Here is a 7,500-nt window from a genome sequence, read left to right on the forward strand (position 1 = left end):
AGAGAGAGAGAGAGAGAGAGAGAGAGAGAGAGAGAGAGAGAGAGAGAGAGAGAATTGTTTAGTAATACAGATATACATCAGTTCCTTTCTGTTTGTTTGTGTCGTGTGTGAGAGAGAGAGAGAGAGAGAGAGAGAGAGAGAGAGAGAGAGAGAGAGAGAGAGAGAGAGAGAGAGAGAGAGAGAGAGAGAGAGAGAATCGTTATGCAATAGAAACGCTTTGTCTGAGAGAAAGAGGAAGACAGAGGGAGGGGGTGTTGTTGGGAGGGGGGGGGGGGAAGCTTGGAAAAGGGGTCAATAATTTGAAGGAGCACTTCCTTCCCACCCCTGAGAGACCTGTAGGAAAACAATTAAGACAAACACGACGACGAGGGCCTGCCTTCTGCTGGATGAATATAAATTGATATATAAGTGAGTATGTGTGTGTGTGTTTGTGTTTGTGTGTGTATGACTTTACAGCTGTATTTTAATGTTATGTATTCAAAAAAAAAAAAAATCTCTATCAATACAAATCTGGGGTTATATGTTAGCCTTCCGAGCTGCATCTACCACACTTGACTATATACCCGGTATTTAATTTCCTGCCTTCACTTTTAAATGTAACAAAAAATAATAAAAACAACAACAACAAATGCAGCCATTTCTATTTCACTGCAGGTGGAAGGCCGCAGACATGCCAATTCCTCCTTTGAGTTTGCCAGTTTTCATTACCACTCTGGCCACCTGCAGATGGGTGATAGTGGGAGGTTTTCGTCTGATCTCTCTCAGCAAACCAACCTAGTATGGAGGCCCTAACTAGTACAGCTTTTTATTGATCATGGCAATACATAATCCATTTCACCACGTTAAGGTATCCTCACTCAGAAAGTGAACAAATTAATAAAACTGGATTAAAGTTCATTCATAAATGGCAGACAATACCCTAGAGACTGACCATATATATAGATAGCACTGGTGACCAAGAAAACGGAATATGATTAAATAAATTCTCCCCATCTTTGACTCAGGAGTTTCGTTGTTTTGGAATATTATCAAAAGCCGGGTTCATTGTCATGATCGTCTTGGATAAAGACTGTGAATTTTGAAAGTTCACCAAAAGCAAACGATAGTTATCAATAACCTAGGTACTTGAAAGTGGCTTTAAAATCAAACTCTTGCTTTGAAAGAGTATTGGCAAATATAAGACTGGTCACAGATTACTGTACTGAAATTCACTGTCATGATACCATTTGATGATCCTTCTTTGCTTCATTATTGCTAATTTGGTAGGTAATAGATTGGCCAGGGCACCAACCACCATCCGTTGAGATACTACTGCTAGAGAATTATTGGGCCCTTTGACTGGCAGGCAGTATTACATTGGATCCTGCTCTCAGGTTACGGTTCATTTTCCTTTTGCCTACACACAACGAATAGTCTGGCCTATTCTTTACATATTCTCCTTTATCGTCTTACACCTGACAACAGTGGTTACTGCACTGAAATTGTTCAGTGGCCACTTTTCTCTATGTAAGGGTAGAAGAGACTTCTATATGGTTTATATAGAAGAAAATTATTTTAATGTTACTCTTCTTAGAATATTTTATTTTATTTTTTTTTTTTTTGTTTTCCTTTCCCAACTGAGCTACTTTCCCTGTTGGAGCCTCTGGGCTTTGTAGCATCCTGCTTTTCCAACCAGGGTTGCAGCTTAGCAAGTAATAATAATAATAATAATAATAATAATAATAATAATAATAATAATAATAATAATAATGTTATAGAACACTTAGAAGAGAACAAATATTGGCTCATATTCTATATGAATTGTTCTCCCAACTGAAAGCATAATATCTAAAAGTCCCTCTCCGTTAGTTTGAGAATCTTTAATCTCTCTTCCTAATGGAAATAAGATCTTAAATACAATATCATAACATTTCCTTAATTATGTCTAAGATCATTATCGCATGACTTTCGGGGCTTCAATGTTTTTGTTTATTCTCACTTTAAGGGAGAATTTTGTCATTTTAATGCATTAAAAAATTTCTTATTACAAATACAAATAATATATTTGAGGACGTAGAGGGTATTTTAACTGTATTTTTCTTACTTCTTGGAAATTTCTCTTTAATTTGGGAGAAAATGCTTTTGGGTAACACAGCCAGCCCTGTTTGGAGAGTGAAATTTTCTAGGAAATGGCATATGGGATAAACTAATTAGGCTATTTTATAATTGAAAATGCCCAAATCAAAGCTTTGTTCACTTAAGAAATATAGAGTAACTATAAGGAAAAAATATCCCTGATATTTCTACGTAATATCGGCCATGTTGACAGCCATTATATAAGATTTAACCTTAAATTCGAAGGTAAATGGCACTACCCCACCTGCGTATCTGAACAAAAGTACTGAAAATATGATAATTAGTTTTACTTAGAACAGTTTCTCTTATTATTATTATTATTATTATTATTATTATTATTATTATTATTATTATTATTATTATTATTATTATTATTATTATTATTATTACTTGCTAAGCTACAACCCTAGTTGGAAAAGAAAGATGATTTAATCTAAGGGGCTCAGACAGGGAAATTAGCTCAGCAAGGAAAGGAAACCAGGAAAGATGAAATATTTAAGAAGAGTAACATTAAAATAAATATCTCCAATATAAAATATAAAAACTTTAGCAAAACAAGAGGAAGAGAAACAAGACAGAAAACCATAAGAAAAAATAGTTCATTAAACTTAAGGACAATGTAGGATATACAATACCAAACTCAATAAGGACAAAGTTCTTTTTGGAGAAAGAGGAGAAGCGAAAGAAAGTGCCTCCACAATACTCACAATACACGGTCAGTTCTGTGGAGTCTGAGGCCGTCAAATGAGGCAGCGTCGGTGACGAGGCCCTGCACTCCAGGATGCCCCCGTCATCTCCCGGCGTCGTGAGGAGGCGCAGCAAGGACACGGTGGAGTCAGGACCCAGGCTCTGCTGCAAATAAGGAGAGAAAAACAGGATTAATTTGGCGACTAGTCTCACCTTACGACAGTGGCGCATCGCTGGCGTCTACTGATGTTTTCCGACTGATTTCATAAGACTGGACATCTTAGAGCTACTCTTTTGTTTTCAGTTTTATTCTGTTTAGTTTGATTCTGTGATTGGATGACAGAGCGTATACATAGCCCCGACTATGAAATAATCCATTCCCGGCACACCTCGCTCTGAGGAAATGCACCCTGTCACAGCCTTACTGCGCACTGTGTTCCCGCATTCAGCCCCAACCAACACCTCCGCCATCTATCCCTACAGCATTTACTTGGTAACTCGCCACGCAGTAAGGGTGTAAAAGGGGTGTACTTCTTCACAGCGAGATGTGCTAGGGACTTATGTGTCCAACTGTAAATTCAATTCTTGAATACAGCAAAAATTAGGTACCAATTTATAGATGGGAGTTTTTCATGGGAAGAGATATAGACACCTAGCAAACGTAGGCCAAGTGCAACATCAATTGGCTACAACACAAACATACACATACACACGTGCACACACACACACACACACACACACATATATATATATATATATATATATATATATATATATATATATATATATATATATATATATATGAATATATACATATGTGTATATATATATATATATATATATATATATATATATATATATATATATATATATATTATATATATATATATATATATTATATATATATAAATATATATATATATATATATATATATATATATATATATATATATACTATATAGATATTTATATATATATATATATATATATATATATATATATATATATATATATATATATATATATATATATATATATATCAACCGTTTAATAAGAGATAGTGGTCGTTCAATAAGAGATAGTGATCCCAAAAAACGACAAGTAAATAAATTTTCTTTAGTGTATAGTTAAGGGTAACGGAAAATACATTAGAGCATAATACCAGAGAAGGGTTGTTTAGAATATAGACTGAAAAATTAAGACGGATAACAGAAGTATTGTTAAGGAGGAGCAGTATGGGTTTAGATAAGGAAGGGGTTTGGCGTGAATCAAGTATTGATCACAAAAGTTACATAAGAACTTCGAAACTAAAGGAAAAGTTGTCCGTTGCATTCATGGACCCGGGTGGAGCTCAAGATAGAAAGGCATTTCCGGGTGTTGAGGGCTTATCAAATATAAGATAAGACGTTGAGAGCGACTGAAAGTTTTTTAAGATGGGAGAGAAGTTCATGCCAGAGTTATGAGCAGAAAAATTACGGATTTGGTGTGAAAGTTAGTTTGAAAAATGTCGAGTTAAATCTCTGAGGCTATTCAATATTTTCTTTTTGGTATGGAGTGACGCCATAAGTCAAGAGATGGGAAAGAGAAGGTGGGTGTAGAGCTATGCAATGAAGACAATCCTAAATGAAGTGGAGGACCATCCAAAATAAAACGATTGTTCTCTAGTCTTGGGTAGTGCCATAGCTTCTGTACCATTATCTTTCACTGTCTTGGGTTAGAGTTCTCTTGCTTGAGAGTAAATTCGGGAACACTTATTCTATCTTATTTCTCTTCGTCTTCTTTTGTTAAAGTTTTTATAGTTTATATTTATATTTTAATGTTGTTACTGTTCTTGAAATATTTTCTTTTTCCTAGTTCCCTTTCCTCACTGGGCTAATTTCCCTGTTGGAGCCCCTGGGCTTATAGCATCCTGCTTTTCCAACTACCGTTGTAGCATAGCAAGAAATAATAATAACAATAATGGCTGATGTTGAAACATGACACCATGCTGAATGGTTATAGAGAAGAGATACGGCAGAACTTAATGAAAGATTCTGAGACAATTTGCAGAAGTTGATAGTCGAGTCAATGTGAGCAGAAGCAACATCATTATGATGAGTGGAAACCACAAAAACTAAGAAAGGAATGGTAGAAAACAATGGTGGTAAATTGAAGAAGTTCATTTGTTTATGTATTTGCAAGAAAATTGAGATACATTAAAGTGGTGGAAGGGTTTGTGCGTCGTCATGATCAGCAAAGCTGTACTAGTCAGGGACACCCCACACTGGTTGGTTTGCAGTGAGAGATCGAACTAAAGCCTCCCACTATAACCAACTTATAGTGGTCAGCATGATGATGAAAATGGCCAAACCCCACACATGAATAAGAACATGTTCGAGGCCTTTGTCCTGCAGTGAACAAGAAACAGCTGCATTTCTTGTTGTTGTAATATCCCCTACATAATAAAGAGCAAGTGTCCGGGTCTCTCTCTCTCTCTCTCTCTCTCTCTCTCTCTCTCTCTCTCTCTCTCTCTCTATATATATATATATATATATATATATATATATATATATATATATATATATATATATATATATATATATATATATATATGTATATAATCATATATATATAAATCTATATATATATGCATGCATATATATATATATATATATATATATATATATATATATATATATATATATATATATATATAAATCTATAAATATGCATATATGTATATATATATATATATATATATATATATATATATATATATATATATATATATATATATATATATATATATATATATATATATATATATTTCTTTCCGGGTAACGCTTACCAGCATTGCCAGATGTATAACTACTTGGTCTCTCCCCAACTCTCGGGTAGGGGGGGAGGAAGTAGTCATACCGTTATGAGAGGGGTTCTAGTTACGAAAACAGGAGGGGTTGGAAGGGTTGATTTTTCTGTGTGTGCGTCTTTGTGCATATCTAATTAAATATCTAGCATTACTTTTGACGGCTCACGTACACTCATGAATGTGTGTATATATATATATATATATATATACTATATATATAATATATATATATATATATATATATATATATATATATATATATATATATATATATATATATATATATATATATATATATATATACAGGGTTCCGCCAAAAAGCCACAAGACCACCAACGCGAAACTGCTTCAGTTGTACTATCATAATTACTTTCAACTTTTGTCCCATGTTCATGATTAACATTTCTAAATTTTGTTCCGCCAAAAGCAATATAGAATCGAATGCAGTCAACAAACTTTTCCCCAAAGGGCAAAAGCAAATTATGAAACGATATTAAGCGGAATGTTTCATTCAGCCTCTGCGGGGGAATTTTTGGGGGAATTTGAAACTTTTTTTTTTTTCATGGATTCCACTTAAACGCTGCATAGCTGCATTCGGGGAATGCAATGGAGTTTAATTTGTCAAGTGTTGTGCGTTTCAATTATGTAAACATTCTCTGCCTCTCTCTATTTCTCTCTCTCTTTCTCACCACCTTTCTTACTAACAATTTATTCTAGTTTCCCTATCTCTCTCCTTCTGCCACACACAAGCGAGTGAATATCAAACTTATTTCATTTACATCTACCTGAGTTTCACTTCTCTCTCTCTCTCTCTCTCTCTCTCTCTCTCTCTCTCTCTCTCTCTCTCTCTCTCTCTCTCTCTCTCTCTCACAAGCGCTGACTATCAAACTTATTTGAAGTTCATCTCTCTCTCTCTCTCTCTCTCTCTCTCTCTCTCTTCCTCTCTCTCTCTCTCTCTCTCTCTCTCCCCACATTTAAATATTACACGGCCTGATCCAAATTCAGCAGATTACACCCGAAATTTTCGTCGGATTTTTCCCAGATTTGCAGATTTCACCTCCCTGTTGCATATTTTTAGAACTGTTCTAGGAACAAAAAATAGCCCTATTTTTTCTATTTTCCCAGTCCTTTATCTCAATATCTGCAAATCCTTTTCAGTCCCCCCCCCCACCCTTTTTTCTACTGTAAAACTTCATTGCCATCACCTCCAACTCTTTTTATACTTTAATATAAACCTCAGTAATCAAGTCGTTAACATTAATTTTCTCTATGATGCTCACAGTTCCCTTTGCTATTTAATATTTAATTCGCGTATTTTCAAGTTTTGTTAACATATGTTGAATTCTTCAGGCTGACATTAGTCCCATTTTTATATTTTATATAAAAAAGATCTATTTTAATGTTGTTCCTGTTCTTAAAATACTTTTATTTTAGACGTACATTACTTACCTTCTATTGTAGTTTATCTATTTTCTTATTTCCTTTTCTCGCTAAGCTATATTTCCCTGTTGGAGCCCTTGGGTTTATAGCTTCCTGCTTTTCCAATTAGGGTTGTAGCATAGCTAATGAAAATAACAATAATAATAATAATAATAATAATAATAATAATAATAATAAAATAATTACGAGGTCAATTCTATACCCAGAAATAGATTAAACTAATTGGTCTTCTATAAGTTACTTCAATTTTCTTATGTTCTTTAAATTTTCTTTTGTATAACCGTGTGAAGTTGAATCTTAACAAAACTCATAGTATGATTGTGAGTAGGTCAAGGACAGTGGCTCCTCAACATCCAGATCTCAGTATTGATAATATTTCTTCAACTTTGTATGACTTTTTAAAAATTTTG

General features: G+C 34.0%; 1 pseudogene; it reads right to left on the reverse strand.

Moving 5' to 3' along the window:
- LOC137619038 (brother of CDO-like) overlaps nt 1-7,500 on the reverse strand; it is a 141,503-nt pseudogene that overhangs the window by 131,835 nt on the left and 2,168 nt on the right.

The sequence above is a fragment of the Palaemon carinicauda genome, chromosome 25 (assembly GCF_036898095.1).
Source record: "Palaemon carinicauda isolate YSFRI2023 chromosome 25, ASM3689809v2, whole genome shotgun sequence".
NCBI classification, from domain to species: domain Eukaryota; kingdom Metazoa; phylum Arthropoda; class Malacostraca; order Decapoda; family Palaemonidae; genus Palaemon; species Palaemon carinicauda.